Raw genomic sequence first — 20,487 nt, forward strand, 5'->3', positions numbered from 1 at the left:
AAGTTAGTTCCCCATTAATATGATCTATGTATTCAAGAACAAGAGACTTATGGACTTCAACTAAGAAATCTTTAACAATCTGACATAATTCAAGCAGATCTGTGCACACAAATACTTACAGTATAAATAGGCATTCATCTAGTTCTAAAAGTGAATTATACTTTTAGAAGTATATACTGCCAAATAATTGAAAGAAGGAGCATCTATTTATCTTCTGGGAAAAAGACTGGCTGGTAAAACATGCTAATAGATGTGGTACCATTTATAAGATCATTGCATTTTAAAGCATTAAAATAAATTGATGGGCGGCGCCTGTGGCTCAGTCGGTAAGGCGCCGGCCCCATATACCGAGGGTGGCGGGTTCAAACCTAGCCCCAGGTGAACTGCAACCAAAAAATAGCTGGGTGTTGTGGAGGGCGCCTGTAGGCCCAGCTACTCGGGAGGCTGAGGCAGGAGAATCACTTAAGCCCAGGATTTGGAGGTTGCTGTGAGCTGTGTGATGCCATTGCACTCTACCGAGGGCCATAAAGTGAGACTCTGTCTCTACGAAAAAAAAAAAATAAATAAATTTATGTTTTAGTACATATTAAGTGTTCATTATAGTCCAGTCCTTTTTGGACAGGTGAAAACATCTGTTACTGGTTTAGTGCTATGTCAAATTGTCTTCTAGTATTACTCTTTGAGCTCAACTGTCAAAAAGGACTACTATAATATGCCCATATAAAATACCCTCTTCTTTTTTCCTCATCAAGCTCCATTTCTTCACTCTGATTCATATTTCACTTTAGCACTTATGAATTAAAATAATATGTTTTTTTTTTTTTCATTTTGGTCCTTACTGAAATAATAAGGTCCAAGAGCAAGAACTTTGTCCATATTATTTTAAGCTATCAATATATTCTTGAGGACTTGAAATGTGCCTGGTACATAGTAGGAACTCAATAAATTTGTGAATGAGTAAATAAAGTTATTAATACTACATAAGCAAAATTATTTTGTTAAAATGGAAACAGTGCTTGCTCTGAGGTGGTTTTTTCTTTTTTCTTTTTGATACTATTTAAAATCATTTACTTTTAAAAAGTTTAAAATTAAAACTATCGACGAGTAAGGAGTAGAGCAAGATGGCCAAAGAGAAAGCTCCAGTGATTGACCCTCCACAAAAACATCTAATTCAGCAACTACCTATGCAAGCAAGTGCCTTGAGAAGAACCAAAAATCAAGTAAGTTATCCTACTACCTGGTTTTAACATTGTATCAAGGAAAGAAGAACTGGACAGTTCCTCCCCCATCCCCTGGCAGTGCTGTTCCAGCACACCAAGTGAAGAGAAAATATGTGTGCCTGGGGGAGGGAGAGGGAAGCAACGTGGAGCTTTGCATTCAAACTCAGGGCCACCCTGCACAGGGAAACTCAGTACAGGGCAGAATTCTGCCAGTGCTAATGGACAAAACATCCTGACCAGCCCCCATAAGAGGGAAATCCTCTGCCCTCAAACCCAAGTTCTGGATAGCCCCACCACCAGCAGAAAAAGAAGAGCCTGTGGTCATAGGCAATGCCTGTGGCTGTGCTGACGTTGAGCCAGCAGACTTGGGACGCACACGAACCAGTGAGACACTGGGCCAAGAGACGGTGCCTGAGTCACACCTCTCCCTTAGCTGCGCTGCCTGGAGTTGGTAGAGTGTTTTTCCACTTGAAGAAAGGAAAAGAGCTCAGAAGACATTGTTTTACAAACTGGGCACCAGTCAGTCACGGTAAGATAAAGTACCAAGCAGACTACTGAGGCCCATGAGTCCAGGCCTTAGTTCCTGGACAGCATTTCTGGACCCACCTCAGGCCAGAAGAAAACATGCTACCTTTAAGGAAGGACTCAGTCCTGACAGGATTCACCACCTGCTGACTAAAGCCTTTGGGCTTTAAATAAACATGAGAGATAGCGGGTAACAGTCACCGCTGGCTTCAGGTGTGACCAAGGGCTTGTAGCCAGGAGGGAGTACCCATATCACTCTTTCCCTAACACCAGTGGCCCAGCACAGAAAGTAAGGAAAGATAGACACTTTACCTGGTAACGCAGTGCCCAGAGACAAGACCAGAAGGGAGCGGAGAAATTTAGGTCAGGTTTATTGAAAGGGACAGCAACCCACCTGGGCAGGGCAAACACAGGATCTTCACCCAGGGGTGGTTAAGAGATTCTTTTTACATGGGGCTGTAGGGGGTGGACAAATTCCACAGCTTGCCAGGAGGGCTTTGGTGAGTTAGGATCCTCTGTCTTGTGTGTGGGTGGGGAGGGTTCTCTGTAGGGTCACATTAGCCCCCCAGCAGGAGCCTCCAAGAATCACAGCATATTAGGGCTTGAAACACCCCCGCCCTCCAAGCCAATTTAGTTGATCAGAAACTTAGACCACAACAGTCTATTCCATTTGAGTATCCAGAAAGCCTAGGGATGGGTCCACACAAGCTCAGACTGTGAAGATTAATGTAAACACCTAACTCAATGCCCAGACATTTATGAACATCTGCAAGCATCAGTAACATCCAGGAACATATAACCTCACCAAATGACCTAAATAAGGTACCAGTGACCAATCCTGGAGTGATGGAGACAGGTGACCTTTCAAAGAATTCAGAATAGCTGTCCTGAACCCCAAGAGAAGGAATTCAGAAGCCTATTAGAGAAATTTAACGAAGAATATTGATGTAAAAAAACAAAAACAAAACCAAAAAACAAATTTTAGTGCTTAAGAATTCAACTGACAAACTGAGAAATGAATCAGTGTCTCTCAACAGCAGAAATGACCAAGTAGAAGAGAGAATTAGTGAGCTTAAAGATAGGCTATTTAGAAACACACAGAAGAAAAGAAGAATGAAGCATGCCTAGCCCAGGTGCAGTGGCTCATACCTGTAATCCCAGCAGTCTGGGAGGCTGAGGTGGGTGGACGGCCTGAGCTCACAGGTTTGAGACCAATCTAAGCAAGAGCGAGACCCTGTCCCTAAAACTAGCCAGGCATGGTGGGTGCCTGTAGTCCCAGTTACATGGGAGGCCATGCCTGTTACAAGATCTAGAAAATAGTTTCAAAGGGGCAACTTTAAGACATAATAACCTTAAAGAGAAGATAGAAAAAAGATAGAAAGTTTATTCAAAAAAATAATAGATAATTTTTCAAACCTAGTGAGATTTCAATATTCAAGTAGAAGAAAGTCATAGAACACCAAACAGATTCAATTCAAATAAGGCGACATAGAGGCATTCTAGCCTAAAGCTCCCAAAGGTCACAAATAAACCCAGGAAGATAGGGGGCACTTTAAAATGACCAAAGGAAGACACCAGTGGAAGATGGCGGCCGAGTAACAGCTTCCTTGCAACTGGACACAGTGAGTCTGGGGAGATAAAACTCCAGGTGATCTGCCTATAATCATCCCTTTGAGGATACAGGGCATCAGCAAGGGACTTCTGGACCCCAAGAGGAGGACAAAAACAGTGAAAAACTGGCAAGTGGTTGTGTGTGTTCGATCAACCTAATCCCGCTGGCAGCCATAAGTACAAGCAGCAGGGAGACCGTAAACTGGAAAGGCCTTACCTGTGAACTGTTTCGGTGTTTGTGGACTTGGCACTCAGTTGAACTGCCTTGGGGAGAGCTTGAGCAGCAGTGCGGAGAACTTTGGGCATTGTCTAGGAGCCCAGACTGAGCCGCTGAGCAGGACGGAGCTAATAATATTCGGCTGTGGGCGGCAGGGAGCCATTGTGAGAAACCTGCCCCGGCAAGCTCCGCCCTCAGGGTCACAGAGGAAAGATGGGGTGGGAGCTAGTAACCTAGTGACTGAGCAGCCTAAAGGCAAAGACTGAGCTGCCTTACAGCCTTAACCCTCAGGGACAGAGTTAGACTAGTTTTGGCACACTGGAGCCTGGGGCTGTGCCCTGGGTAGAGTGCCGTGGTGTCACAGCTCATAGCAATCTCAAACTCCTGGGCTTGGTGCCGCCCGGACCTCCATAAGAGCTGCACCATGACCTCTGACCCGTGACCTGCACCCGCCAGGCCTCCCCATGCCCTGACCAGGAACTGCAGGAGCCGCGCAACCCCGCATCCTCCCTCCTGTACCCTCCCTGCCTCCACACCCGCCCGCTCGTCTGGCCAGGGACACTGGTAGCCGCATGCCCTCCGGAGCCCTCCCTGCCTCTGCACAGAGCACTTCTTCTGGCCAGAGACTGCTGGAGCCTTGGGTTCTCTGTGCCAGTCACTGGGCACCAGGCGCTCCCAGAACCATGTGCACTACCTCCTGCCCTGTTGCTGTATCCGGGTGTGTCACACTCCGGAGCTGCTTCCACAACCAGAACTCCTCGGCTGGGGTAGCCACAGAGGAACTACACAGGGTCACTCCCTACAAAGATCCAGCAACAACAGAGTGATCCCGCTGGGATCTAATCTTGGAGAGACACCTCCCCAACTCTGAGGACGGCCAGAGGCAACAGGTGAAAAATAATCATGAGGTGAAATCAACAGAAAATCTCTGCCAATATGAATAATCAGAGTAGATAAATTCCCCCAAGGATCAATGGGGAAGATACAGCACAAGATCCCATGCACAAATAGCTGAGATTTCAGAAACCGAATTCATAATCTGGATAGCAAATAAGATCGAATTAGAATTCCAAGCAGTAAACCAAAAGATATCTCAAGAACTCAACGAATTCAAAGACCAAATGACCAAAGATTTTGACACATAGAGACAAGAAGTTGCAGCCCTCAAAGATCTGAGAAACACAGTAGAATCCCTTAGTAACAGAATGGAACAAGCAGAAGAAAGGATTTCTGACATTGAAGACAAAGCTTTCAAACGCTCCCAAACTCTCAAAGAGGAAGAGAAATGGAGGGCAAAAACAGATCACTCTCTCAGACAGCTCTGGGATAATTGGAAGAAAACGAATATTCGTCTTATAGGGATTCCGAAAGCGACGAAGTGGCTTCTCAAGGCACAGAGTCTCTTCTCCATGAGATTATGAAGGAAAACTTCCCAGACATGCCAAGAGATCCTGAAATTCAAATAGCAGAAAGTTTCAGAACTCCAGCAGGACTCAACTCAAATAAGACATCCCCCAGACACATCATAATCAATTTCACTAAAGTTAATATGAAGGAGAAAATTCTGAAAGCAACCAGATGAAAGAAAAACATTACCTACAAGGGGAAGAATATTAGAATAACTGCAGATCTCTCTGCTGAAAACTTTCAAGCTAGAAGAGGATGGTCATTGACTTTTAATCTCCTAAAACAAAATAACTTTCAACCCAGGATCCTGTACCCAGCTAAACTGAGTTTCATTTATGACGGAGAAATTAAATACTTCAATGACATTCACATGTTGAAGAAATTTGCCATAACTAAACCAGCTCTCAAGGATATTCTCAGACCTATCCTCCATAAAGACCAGCGTAATCCTCCACCACAAAAGTAAACCCACCCAAAAAATTCTTAATCAAATTCCAACTTCCACAGTCGCAAAAGGATTAAAAATGTCCACCGGACTCTCGAAAGGCTTATCAATATTCTCAATTAATGTGAATGGTTTAAATTGTCCTCTGAAGAGGCACAGGTTGGCTGACTAGATACAAAAACTCAAGCCAGATATCTGCTGCATACAAGAACCGCATCTTACATTAAAAGACAAATATAGACTCAAGGTGAAGGGATGGTCATCTATACTCCAGGCAAATGGAAAGCAGAAAAAAGCAGGCGTTGCAATCCTATTCGCAGACGCAACAGGCTTTAAACCAACTGAAATACGGAAGGATAAGGATGGACTTCATATTTGTTAAAGGTAATATTCAATATGATGAGATCTCAATTATTACTATTTATACACCCAACCAGATCACACCTCAATTTATAAGAGAAACTCTAACAGACATGAGCAACTCGATTTCCTCCACTTCCATAGTAGTTGGAGATTTTAACACCCCTTTAGCAGTTCTGGATAGATCCTCCAAAAAGAAGCTAAGCAAAGAAATTTTAGATTTAAACTCAACCATTCAACAACTGGACTTAACACACATCTACGGAACATTTCATCCCAACAAAACTAAATACACATTCTTCTCATCAGCCCACGGAACATACTCCAAAATCGACCACATCCTAGGCCACAAATCTAACCTCAGCAAATTTAAAAAAATAGAAATAATTCCTTACATCTTCTAAGACCATCATGGAATAAAAGTTGAATTCAATAACAACAGGAACCTGCATACCCATACAAAAACATGGAAGCTAAACAACCTTATGCTGAAGGATATATGGGTTATAGACGAGATTAAGAAGGAAATCGCCAAATTTTTCGAACAAAACAACAATCAAGACAAGAATTACCAGAACCTCTGGGATACTGCAAAGGCAGTCCTAAGAGGGAAATTTATAGCACTGCAAGCCTTCCTCAAGAAAACGAAAAGAGAGGAAGTTAATAACTTAATGGGACATCTCAAACAACTGGAGAAGGAAGAACACTCCAACCCCAAACCCAGCAGAAGAAAAGAAATAACCAAAATCAGAGCAGAACTAAACAAAATTGAAAACAAAAGAATTATACAACAGATCAATAAATCTAGAAGTTGGTTTTTTGAAAAGATCAATAAAATAGATAAACCTTTGGCCAACCTAACCAGGAAAAAAAGAGTAAAATCTCTATTTCATGGTAACGATGAAATAACAACAGACTACTCAGAAAGTCAAAAAATCCTTAACAAATACTACAAGAAACTTTACTCTCAGAGATATGAAAATCTGAAAGAAATCAACCAATACCTGGAAGCACGCCACCTACCAAGACTTAGCCAGAATGAACTGGAAATGTTGAACAGGCCTATATCAAGTTCTGAAATAGCATCACCTATACAAAATCTCCCTAAAAAGAAAAGCCCAGGACCAGATGGCTTTACATCAGAATTCTACCAAACCTTTAAAGAAGAACTAGTACCTATACTACTAAACCTCTTCCAAAATATAGAAAAAGAAGGAATATTACCCAACACATTCTACGAAGCAAACATCACCTTGATCCCCAAACCAGGGAAAGACCCAACAAGAAAAGAAAATTATAGACCAGTATCACTAATCAATATTGATGCTGAAATACTCAATTAGATTCTAACAAACAGAATCCAACAACACATCAAAAAAGTGATACACCACGACCAAATGGGATTTATCCCAGGCTCTCAAGGCTGGTTCAATATACATAAATCTATAAATGTAATTCAGTACATAAACAAAGTAAAAAATAAGGACCATATGATTCTTTCAATTGATGCAGAAAAAGCTTTTGATAATATCCAGCATCCCTTCATGATCAGAACACTTAAGAAAATTGGTATAGAAGGAACATTTCTTTAACAGAGGCCATCTACAGCAAACCCACAGTCAATATTGTACTGAATGGAGTTAAATTGAAATCATTTCCACTCAGATCAGGAACCAGGCAAGGTTGCCCATTGTCTCCATTGCTCTTTAACATTGTAATGGAAGTTTTAGCCATTGCAATTAGGGAAGAAAAGGCAATCAAGGGTATCTACATAGGGTCAGAAGAGATCAAACTTTCATTCTTTGCAGATGATATGATCATATATCATCACCATCAAAACACTAGGGATTCTACTACAAAACTTTTAGAAGTGATGAAGGAATACAGCAATGTCTCAGGCTACAAAATCAACACCCATAAATCTGTAGCCTTTATATATACCAACAATAACCAAGCCGAAAAAACAGTCAAGGACTCTATTCCTTTCACAGTAGTGCCAAAGAAGATGAAGTATTTGGGAGCATACCTAACAAAGGATGTGAAAGATTTCTACAAAGAGAACTACGAAACTTAAGAAAAGAAATAGCTGAAGATGTTAACAAATGGAAAAACATACCATGCTCATTGTTAAAATGTCTATACTACCCAAAGGAATATATAATTTTAATGCAATTCCTATTAAAGCTCCATTGTCATATTTTAAAGATCTTGAAAAAATAATACTTCGTTTTATATGGAATCAGAAAAAACCTCGAATAGCCAAAACATTACTCAGCAATAAAAACAGAGCAGGAGGAATCACGCTACCAGACTTGAGACTGTACTGTAAATCGACAGTGATCAAAACAGCATGGTACTGGCACAAAAACAGAGAAGTAGATGTCTGGAACAGAATAGAGAACCAAGAGATGAATCCAGCTACTTACCATTATTTGATCTTTGACAAGCCAATTAAAAACATTCGGTGGGGAAAAGATTCCCTATTTAACAAATGGTGCTGGGTGAACTGGCTGGCAACCTGTAAAAGACTGAAACTGGACCCACACCTTTCACCATTAACTAAGATAGACTCTCGCTGGATAAAAGATTTAAACTTAAGACATGAAACTATAAAAACACTTGAAGAAAGTGCAGGGAAAACTCTTGAAGGAATCGGCCTGAGTGAATATTTTATGAGGAGGACTCCCCAGACAATTGAAGCAGTACCAAAAATACACTATTGGGACCTGATAAAACTAAAAAGCTTCTGCACAGCCAAGAACATAGTAAGTAAAGGAAGCAGACAGACCTCAGAATGGGAGAAAATATTTGCAGGTTATACCTCCGATAAAGGTCTAATAACCAGAATCCACAGAGAACTCAAACGTATTAGCAAGAAAAGAACACATGATCCCATCTCAGGGTGGGCAAGGGACTTGAAGAGAAACTTCTCTAAAGAAGACCAACGCACGATCTACAAACACATGAAAAAAAGCTCATCATCCTTAATCATCAGAGAAATGCAAATCAAAACTACTTTGAGATTATCACCTAACCCCAGTAAGAGTAGCCCACAGAACAAAATCCCAAAACCAGAGATGTTGGTGTGGATGTGGAGAAAAGGGCACACTTCTACACTGCTGGTGGGAATACACACTAATATGTTCCTTCTGGAAGGACGTTTGAATACTTAGAGACCTAAAAATAGACCTGCCATTCAATCCTATAATTCCTTTACTAGGTTTATACCCCACAGACCAAAAGTCACAATATAACAAAGACATCTGTACCAGAATGTTTATTGCAGCCCAATTCATAATTGCTAAGTCATGGAAGAAGCCCAAGTGTCCATCGACCCACGAATGGAATAGCAAATTGTGGTACATGTATACCATGGAATATTATGCAGCCTTAAAGAAAGATGGAGACTTTACTTCTGTCATGTATACACGGATGGAGCTGGAACATATGCTTCTTAGCAAAGTATCTCAGGAATGGACGAAAAAGTATCCAATGTACTCAGCCCTACTATGAAGCTAAATTATAGCTTTCACATGAAGGCTATAACCCAACTATAGCACAAGAATATGGGGAAAGGGCCAAGGAAGGGGAAGGGAGGGGGGAGGTTAGAGTGGAGGGAGGGTAATGGGTGGGGCCACACCTACGGTGCATCTTAGAATGGGTACAGGTGAAACTTACTAAAGGCAGAATACAAATGTCTGCATACAATAACTAAGAAAATGCCATGAAGGCTACGTTGAACAGTTTGATGAGAATATTTCAGATTGTATATGAAACCAGCACATTGTAGCCCTTGATTGTACTAATGTACACAGCTATGATTTAACAATAAAAAAATAAATAAATAAAAATATTAAGCTTGATACCATTAAAAAAAATAATAATAAATAAAATGACCAAAGGAGTAGCATGGGAATGTTCCTAACACAAAGAAATGTTAAATGCCTGAGGTGATGGATACCCCATTTACCCTGATTTGATTAATTCACACTGTACACCAGTATCAAAACATCACATGTACCCTATAAATATGTACAACTATTATGTACTCATAATAATTAAAAGTAAAAATTAAACCAAAATTAAAAGTCAATAGTGGTGACAATTGTTAAAAATTCACTGTAATGCCTTCAAAGGATCATCACATTTAATTCTTCTCCACAACCCGTTTTATCATTATTTCTATTTAAATATTGTGAAAATTAATGCTAAATAAATTAGGACCTAAAAAATAATTCACAGTCATACAGTAAGTGACTGAAACAATTTGAACCTTGGTTTAACTATGGAAGTCAGTTCTGAATTACTGATCTATATTGACTCATAAATTGATTTGCCTGATAGAAAATAAGATACAGCATTTGTATTATCCTATATTTGTAATTAAGAATTCAAGTGTTCCAAAATGAAAAGTGTCCCATGGAGCATATTAAATAAGATTAGAATTTACAAGAGGTATGTGATTCAGAATATTTCAGAGTGATATCTTAGCTGGCAACTGGCTCTTAACCACCATCCACTGCGAAAATATTAGTTTGGAAAAAAACCATGCATGTGCTAGAATACATGTATAACTAATACATGACATTTGTGAGATAAAGTACCTATATAAAAATGTTAGCAGATAAAAGAGTCACATATGTATTGCCAATGGCTACTGTTCTTTCTCTCAGCTTTCCACTGGCTAGACTTCATTTTACGATAGGCTCCCTATGTGACAAAATAGCCTTTACGTTCCTGGGAACTATCCTTGGTTCTAAATGAAGTCGTTTATTACTGGTTTCAGGAAGCTCCAAATACCTTGCTCATCTGCAAAATAATTCAGGCTGTAATTTCAGAGGCTGCTGCACCACCTGTAGGGGTGCCATCTGGAAGAAGAACTACACCTGGTATTTTCTCCCATAATGCTCATGGGGCATCCTTTCAAAAGGGATGTTTACTTTTAAAAATTAAATATTACATTAACACTTCAAGAATTAATTACTACAAAGGAACATATGCAATTAAATAAGGGATGAGAAAATTAACATTATTCACTGAAATGGGAACTTTATTCTTAAAATGCCTACTTATAATATCTTCTCAGAATAGATGGATTAGTGATAAAATTAACTTGTAATACCTTCTTCACAAGGTATTCCATTTCTGTAATTTTTTTTAGTTCAAATAACTGAATTACTGATATATCTGTGTGCAAAATGTAACTATTAAAAAAAGTGAGGCAAGAGAAAGTTATAAATAAAACAGTTGATCTGGAGAAAGACTGGTGACAAAAGAGTCAATAATCTAGAATTAAAGATAAAACAGAACAAAAAAATAGAAGATTACTTGCAACAAGTACACAACCCTCTAAAAAGTAATTCTGATTTGTAAGTACTGTACCTCTGAATCATAAGCCAAACTTCATAAAGAATACATAATAATCTTAATGTGTATGAATGACCACAAATATACCTGAAGCTAAACCTGACAAAATTGAAAAGAGAAGCAGACAATCCTGAACGATAGGTAGAAATTTCATTATTCTTCTTTTAGTAATTAATGGAATAAGTAGACTTTAAGAAGAATTTAAAAGACTTGAATGATACAACCAGCCTACCTGACCCAAATGCAACACTCCATCAAATAGTAACAAAATACATCCACTCCAAGACAATGTGGAACACCAAAAAGAGAATCATGTGCTGAGCCACAAAACAAGTCTAAACAAATTTAAAGAAATGATACCATACAGATTATGTTGTCTTATCACAACTAAATTCAATTCAAAATAAGTAACAGAAAGACATCTAAAAATTTTCCTAACATGTAGAAATTAAACATGAGTCTAAATGATCTAGGTAACAAAGCAGCAATCACAAGGGTATATTTTGAACTGAATAAATTTGTGAGATGCAGCTTTAGCAGTCATTGGAGGGAAACTTATAGGTTTAAAAGTGATTAAAAAGTATAGAACAATACGTAGAATATGCCTAGCCCACTCTAAACATAAAGGTGGGGTCTGTAATTTATTTTGGTCACTGCTTTACCTTATCTAGAATACACTCAATACAAGGTGTCCCAAAAAACACCCCTGAAGTCTCCATACATAAGGAACATGGGAATTGTAGCTCAATGTACCTTTAGTTACAAAGTATTCATTATAAAATTTTACAGAATATTCTCTGTGTTGGCCACCTCTTCGTAAAATTTTGTAATAATACTCAAATCACATTTGACTTCTACAATTACAAGAGGTGCTCAAACGTGACTTGTATTCATCTTTTGCTATTGGTATGTATTACAATTTTAATGCAGTTTTTCCCTTTCTTAAAATGCCTATAAACTTTTGGGACCCCCTCTGCATATACATGTATACACCAGCTTTAAACATTTCTGGTGACAGATTATGATATGTGATTAGGGTTAGGTCCTGAGTAGTAGGGTTAAGACAATTTATAATATCTGCATATTATATAGTCAAAAACTGACAATGAAATTTTATGTATATAAACACAAATATTTGTCAGAGCAGCTATTTAACCACTATTTTACTTGATCACTACCTCTCACACAAGAAAAATAAGCATCATGGCGATAAACACCACTTATTAGGCATCTTGTGCTTGCTAGTGTCCTGCCTGACTACTTCCTCTTCTTTCACCTTCCAGAGTACCCTTCTCATGATTTTTAGTGCTATGCACTTCTGGAGATATAATTTAGCTCAGGAGATAACTGCTCTGCATGTTCTGAAGTCTGAAAAACTTTTATGAGTTTATGAGTTTAAAAGTTTTTCCTTCCACTAGATGGCACTCTCACTTAATTGACAAAAGACTGACATAGTCAAATTGGCCCTCTTCCTCAAACTGCAAAAACTGTCAAATAAGCAAGTCTATATATAGGAAGTCTATTTAAGGAAAAAGTGAATCATCTCAAAATCTTTCCAAAGGCATAGGTGGGCTTTATTCCAGACCTACAGAATCAGTTTCCAAATAGAAGAGCAAAAAATGCGTGTGTAATTCTGAAACAATATTCCCAATCCCCTACAATGGCTGAAAAAATTCATTAATTATAACCACACATACTATTCTTCAAAGCACAACTGAAGTATTAGCAATTTTAAGAAGAGAAATGTATTACAGTATACTAACATGTAGTAACAGTGTTATGGTCTGAATGTGTTCCCCCAAATTCATGTTGAGACAATGATGAATGTGACAGTACTGGGGGTGGGGGAAGCTTAGGAGGTGATTAAGTCACCAGTGGAGCCCTTGTGGATGGGACTAGGGTCCTTCAAATAAACCTACTTGGAGGAAGTAGGTTTATTTTCTTCTGTCCCGCCATGTACCAACCCAGCAATAAGGTACATCCTGGAAGTAGAGACCAGGACCCCAACAGACACTGAATCTGCTGCAACCTTCATCTTGGACTAGCCTCAGAATCATGAGAAATTTCTGCTGTTCATAAATTACTCAGTCTTGGGTATTTTATTATAGCAGCACAAATGCCACCACTGACCCTCTACAATAAATATCAGAAAAAAAAAAAAAAAAAAGAAAAGAAAAAGAACATCCATCCCTCCGTTAGCTCCACCTGTAAGCTGGCTTTCTCCTTGAGAACATGTGCTAAACATGGTGGACAAACAGGAGGAAAAGGAGAGCCAAAGTGAGGAAAGTTCAAAGGCCAGTTATGTTCTTAACCTTAAACTGGGTATCACCAGTAAATATTCTAATATTAAAAAGAAATAAAAAGCAGAAATGAGACAAAGCATTACTATTGGAAAATTTACTTGCAAAATTTAATATACTGAAACTGAATCAACAAAGTCATTGATTAGAATTTCTCAACATTTAATTTTACTAACTCCTGCCCTGTAATATGCATTTCACCTAAATAATGACTAGAGTTCTGCCATCTAAATTTTTCCAATTTGGAGAATCTACTGAAGAAAATATATGAAAGATCTGTACTCAAAGGGAAGAAAAAATAAAGAGGATAATTCTCTTTATCTGTCTTTTAAGGCTTCTTGAACTTGTCCCTTGAAGTACATCTAATGGCAAAAGAGAATGAATTAGAACTTTTAAGGAATTAAGCAGCGTCTTACTAAATGCTTAATTCTGTGAAGGTTCAAAAGGGATGTTTTATCTTAAAAATTTGTGAGAATTTTACATTCCACTCTATAAAAACATAAATAACACCTTTCCCCACCCAAATTTTTATACTATATATAATTTGTTATTTCTCAAACACATGCTTCAGGGTTTCTCTAAATCCAGGCTGGGAATTGTAGTAGCAAGTTTTTTTTTGTTTGTTTTAGCGACAGAGTCTTACTTTATCACCCTCAGTAGAGTGCAGTAGCATCATAGCTCACAGCAACCTCCATCTCCTGGGCTTAGACGATTCTCTTGCCTCAGCCTCCTGAGTAGCTGGGACTACAGGTGCCTGCCACAATGCCCAGCTATTTTTTTGTTGCAGTTTGGCCGGGGCTGGGTTTGAACCCACCACCCTCGTTATATGGGGCAGGCGCCCTACTCATTGAGCCACAGGCACCGTAGCAGCAAGTTTTATTATACTTCGATGGAATTTCTATGTTTAATCAAGGCTTGTGAATCAAATATCTGGCCACAGATAATCTTATGCAGAAATACTTTATTATTTTATTATTTACTTATTTATAAATACTTTATTTATTATTTATTAGGTAAACTGTTAACAAATGTTTATCTATCTACAAATACAAGCTGTGTATTTCAGCTTACTTTTAGTCCCAGATAGAAGTAAACGAGATTACCAACAACATATTTATAAACAGTTACACAATTTTAGAGTTTGAAATAAAAATCAATAAATAGTTCATGTTCCATAAAGGCTCAAATGACAAATTTTTGTAAGGGCAGTTGATTCATGCTCCTGAGTAACTTACCATTTTATCTTAATTACAATAATTTATAACTTATTGAACAAAATGATTTTTTAACAGGGCGATTCAAACAGGACTTTACAGTAAAGCACAACTAAAATGTAGTATGGTAAATGGGAATCATGGCAGGCCAAAAGACAAATCTTATCACACAATGCACTGAAACTCTTGATAAAAACACTTCCAGAAATTTGAAGGAAGAGATAAACACCTCAAGTATTATATTTCAAAAGCCAAAATTTACCCGTAACACATCATTTTCAATGCAAACAACTTTCTGTAAAGTACTAAATATTTTCATTTTGATTTGGTTTCAGGTATAAAAGAAAAGACAGAGTACATTTACCTAAGATACATTTTACTATACCTTTTACTGTATCTGCCAGACCAAACTAAAAATAAGAAAATCATTTCAACATCTAATGGCTTAAAAGGTGACCTACGAAAGGCTTTGTGGCCAGTTTTTGTAATGCTGATAAGCCAAACCACAAGATGTATTTTCTAAGGAATACAGCTATAAAATCCTGAGAATCTATTTATAACAACACAGAATATCAAATCTGAGTAAACCGTACTCTCCCATTGTGAGTGTAGGTAATTGTGTGCATGCTCTTGCACATACAGATATACCTGTTCTGGTAAGGACTGGATAAAAAAATTCTTAAATTTCAAGGACAAATTCAAGAATATTTGAGTAAAGAGAAAATTTTAGGCCTATTCTGTAAAAAACCACAAGATGTATTTTCTAAGGAATACAGCTATAAAATCCTGAGAATCTATTTATAACAACACAGAATATCAAATCTGAGTAAACCGTACTCTCCCATTGTGAGTGTAGGTAATTGTGTGCATGCTCTTGCACATACAGATATACCTGTTCTGGTAAGGACTGGATAAAAAAAATTCTTAAATTTCAAGGACAAATTCAAGAATATTTGAGTAAAGAGAAAATTTTAGGCCTATTCTGTAAAAAACAAAATTAGACAGAAAAATAATTTGAATGTATATTATGCATGATCATAAAAATGAAGTTTACTTAATGTATAATTTTGCTTATGGTTCTGATAACAGAAAATAACACAGGTGCAAACAACATGAATCATCTCTGGCAGTTGTATCACATATTATCAGGATTTTGTGTATGTGCTTAGAAAGTCATGCCGAAAACAGACGGAACACAGCAACAACCAATGAGAGTCAATCTGGCTTGCTGGGTCAGAATTAGGGACGTTGTTTTGAACAGTTTTATTAGTCAATAAGAAATAACAAGTCACAAAGAACAGCTCTCATAACAAGATCTTCTATTGATGTAGTAAAATATAAAAATGAGAACACATACACAAAAGCACAAATATTAATGTCTTCCAAGGATTAAACTGCTTATATTTAACTGAAACAATTTTGTCAAAGAGACAAAATGAAAATGTACAGCGTGAAGACTATAGTTAGGCTATATCCTGAGACTCTGCGAAGAGCACATTTTAGGTGCTCTTACTACATACACAAAAGTAACTACACGAGATGACAGACATGCTAACTTGTTTGATACTAGTAATCATTTCCCACTGTGTGTAGCAAAATACCTTCTTGTACACCTTACATACATATAATAAAAACAGCAATTCTCTTAAATAAAAAGAAAAATGAAAAGGCAAAATTAAAGGAAAGCCTAAATCTGGAAATTCATTAATCTAAAAGGCAAGTGACGGTTTATTATTATTATTATTTTTTAATTTGGCCGGGGCTGGGTTTGAACCTGCCACCTCAGGCATATGGGACCGGCGCCCTACCCGCTGAGCCACAGGCGCTGCCCCCAAGTGACAGTTTATTAAATAACATGCTAACAGCAATGATTCAGCTTTCAAAAATACATTCTTATCTAGGACAATCTTCCAAAATAAAGGCAAAATTCATGAACAGCTGCAGACAAAAACCATTTAGGTTCAGCCATGGGATAGTCAGTGGACCATACGAGAGGAACACAGATGCGTGCCCCTGCATTATATGATGTCTACATTGCTATACTGGATTACAAGTCCATTAAACATCTGTGGCAAATTCTGGAGGGTATATTCTGTTTTTGTCTTTCCTTGTTGAAAACAGTTATAAAGAGCAATAAAAACGTATCTTTAAAAATAGTTCATTCTAGATTTTTTTCATCCTTACCACATTGTATATGTTTAAAAAAAATCATTAAACACAGAGGACTCTATGCAATATATTTTAAGTTTAAAAATATGGTTCATGAAAATGCAGGAAGATTTAAAATAGTTATTTATAACTTGTCTACTATTAAGCCAGAGCAAGAAAGTCTGAGAAGTGTTAGATAAATTTTAGAAAGCACGCCTGCCCTTTGTTCAATTATGATATCAGTATTTTCCAGTTTCTCAGGTCAGAAATTCTAATGCAAGGACAAAAGTTAGGGATTTATAGGATTTAGAAAATACTATAAATTTGGTGTATGGCATACCTCTTGGGGGCAGGACACAATTACTAGAGGGACTTTACCTAACAACCCCAATCAGTGTAACCTAATTCTTTGTACCCTCAATAAATCCCAAACAATAAAAATAAATAAGACAAAAAGATACCATCAATTATGTTTTCAGTTCACAAAGATGATTCAAAATATTTTAGCACAAATCTTCTTAAAGCCTTAAACACAAAACCTCATTAGAAAAATAAAGCCATCCAGAGTTTATTGCCACAGAGTAACTGCCATAAATTATAGTGTCCAAAGCCCAACCTAGAGCATTTAGTATAATCACTACACTTCAACCCCACTTAACCCTTACAAAGAAAGGCAGACCATAAGATAATGCAAATGTTTAAGTTACACCTTTGTGGTGAGGAAAAAGGAAAAGTCTTAGTTATCACTGCCTGGACACATTGATTTGTGTTCCTTGTTCAGGGCTTCCAAGTACCTTGGCTCCCAAACAACTGGATCTTTTCAACTCAGCCTTCAGAGACTCAGTATTGTCTGTATCACAAAGTTTCCTGATAAAGGCAGCCATATTTGACCAACTTTCCGACATGAAAGATGTCCTTTATTTCAGTCAGTTTTAAGTAGGAAAAGAGAAATCATAGGCTATTTAAAATAGAGGAAATTAATGTAAAAAGGCAGTTATACAAAAGATTAAAGATATGTAAGAAGTCACCAAGAGGAGAGGGAGACAACCAGACATTAGTCACACTCAAAGCAGCTATCACCCCCAGGCTACAGAGACAAAACAAAATGGAACCACTAGGAGGATCACAGGGGACCAGGGTAGGGGGAACTAGGCAGGCCTGGCCCGGGGTGGGGGTGGGGGGAACTAGAGCCACAAAAGAAACAGCTTTGCCAGTAATACCCTAGTGATAAAATGAGATAAAAGAAATATCCTGGCCTCTCCCTCCCTAAAATCTCACACTGGTGTTTCCCATTGGGTTCCCCAAACCTAGCAGAGCTCAGCTGTCAATGGAGCCTGAGAAAGACAGCCTGCAGAGTTAGCCCTCCCTCAGTATAGAAGAAAGCTGGAGCAGAGGACAAAACAGACCTAAGGGCAAACAAGCTGAGAACAGCACAACTTTAATTAAGTTCATATCATAAAGGCAATCTCAGAAATTCACTCAATCTAATTTCTCATTTACTGTAATACTTGGCTCTAAGACTTCAAGAAGCATATTAATACTTCTAGATCATCTTTCAGATTTTGAAATAAAACTAAAACACCAATATCCAGAAGTATAATTCTGCTAGGCAGAGCAAGAACTACCCAACTAGTTATTATAATGAGATACATCATAATGTTCAATGGGAAGTTGGGTTGTCTGTCTTTTGGTTTGCCCATAACATCCAATTGGGAGTAATTTAAAAGAAGCATTTTCTTTTTCTTTTCTTTTATTTTTCTTGAGACAGAGTCTCATTATGTCACCCTTGGTAGAGTGCCATGGCGTCACAGCTCACAGCAACCTCCAACTGTTGCGCTTAAGCGATTCTCTTGCCTCAGCCTCCCAAGTAGCTGGGACTACAGGTGCCCACCACAACGCCTGGCTATTTTTTGGCTGTAGTCGTCATTGTTGTTTGGCAGGCCCGGGCTGGATTCAAACCCACCAGCTCCGGTATATGTGGCTGGCATTCTAGCCACTGAGCTACAGGAACCGAGCCAAAGATGCAATTTCTAAGAAAAATAAAATAGTCTCTGTATAAACGAAGATGTCAGCCAACAGTTATTAGAAGCTACTTAAAATTGTTGCCAAGTAAATGGCTCAAATGTGCTTTCTCCAAAGCATCTTCTCAAAGTCTTTAAAGAGATGCTGAGTTTTTATTATAGATGATTGAATTCATACCTACTTACTCAATTCCTAAGAGAAATCAGAGTGCTGATTCAAATTTTTTAGTATGAGAAGAATATTGATATTGTGATTACAGAATTGTTAAAAGCCAACCTTAGCATTAAAAAAATTCAACATACTGTTTCACATATCACACAATGACTGCTATTATGTATGAATTGGAACTCACTACACTACTACATTAAATCTGAATATTCCAAGAGCTCGCTAAAACTTCTATTTTGTTAACATTGTTACTACGTTTAGTCATCATTTATAGAAAACACTAAAATAAAACTCAATGTTTTACAAAATTTCTTGATAAATCCATTTAATGACAGACTATTTATCAAATAGAACTTAAAAAAAAAAAAAACTTTTTCCAAATGGTTAAAAAACTTTGCCTATTAGAAATATTATCTAGCTTATTTTCACCAAATTGATATATCAATAAATCAAACCAGTTGTCAAATATTATTAATTTTACTTTACATACATTTAAAAAATATTCTGGCTGGACACAGAAGTGGCTCATGCTTGTAATCCTGGCACTCTGGAAGGCTGAAGCAGGTAAAGTGCTTGAACTCAGATCAGTTTGACTAAGAGCAAGACCTTGTCTCTACTAAAATTAAAAAAACTAGCTAGGCTGGCGATGGGCACCTGTAGTGCCAGCTACTCGAAAGGCTGAGGCCAGAGGATCTCGCGAACTCAAGAGTTTGAGCTTGTTGCGAGCTATGATGACACAGGCACTCCAACCAGGGGAACAGAGTGAAACTCTGTCTCAAGAAAGTAAATAAATAAAAGTAAATATTCTGCCTTGACAGAAGATTTTAACAGCAAACTATAATGCAATGTAATACGCCATAACTGTTTTGAGACAGTCTGTGTTGCCCGCAGTGGAGTGCCGTAGCATCACAGCTCACAGCAACCTCAAACTCTTGGTCTTAAGTGATTCTCATGCCTCGGCCTCCCAAGTAGCTAGGACTACAGGCACCTGTTAAAACGCCCCGTAATTTTTTTGTTGCAGTTGTCATTGCTGTTTAGATGGCTTGGGCTGGGTTTGACCCTGCCAGCCTGGGTGTACGAGGTTGGCACCCTACCCACTGAGCTATGGGTGCTGCTCTTTAACTGTATTATTTTAATAACAGCAATAAATTCCATATTTATGTGATAAAAAACATGGATCACATGGCCCAAAAGATAAGAAAAGGCACTGAGTATGATAACAGTGATAATACCATGTTAACTTTGATGAAATAGCCCTAATAAGTGCTGGTTTGTCCATGGAGGCCTTCAGACAAACATCTAGGTCTCTACAAATTTAGAAAGCAGAATAATAATTCTTTAGAATATTAAAGGTAAAAAAAATTTATCTTTCTTAAAAGAGCATGAATAGCCAATTAATAAGTGCCATTTCAGAACTATAGCTATTTTAATAGTAATAATGCCACCATTTTGCCATTTATCAAATAAAACACAGAAAAAGTGC

At 37.9% G+C, this 20,487-nt stretch overlaps 1 protein-coding gene across 4 annotated transcripts in view; it reads right to left on the minus strand.

Moving 5' to 3' along the window:
- PRMT3 (protein arginine methyltransferase 3) overlaps positions 1 to 20,487 on the minus strand; it is a 136,696-nt gene that overhangs the window by 60,144 nt on the left and 56,065 nt on the right. The gene's annotated exons all lie outside the window — the stretch shown is intronic.

Source organism: Nycticebus coucang, chromosome 14, assembly GCF_027406575.1.
Source record: "Nycticebus coucang isolate mNycCou1 chromosome 14, mNycCou1.pri, whole genome shotgun sequence".
Taxonomy (NCBI): domain Eukaryota; kingdom Metazoa; phylum Chordata; class Mammalia; order Primates; family Lorisidae; genus Nycticebus; species Nycticebus coucang.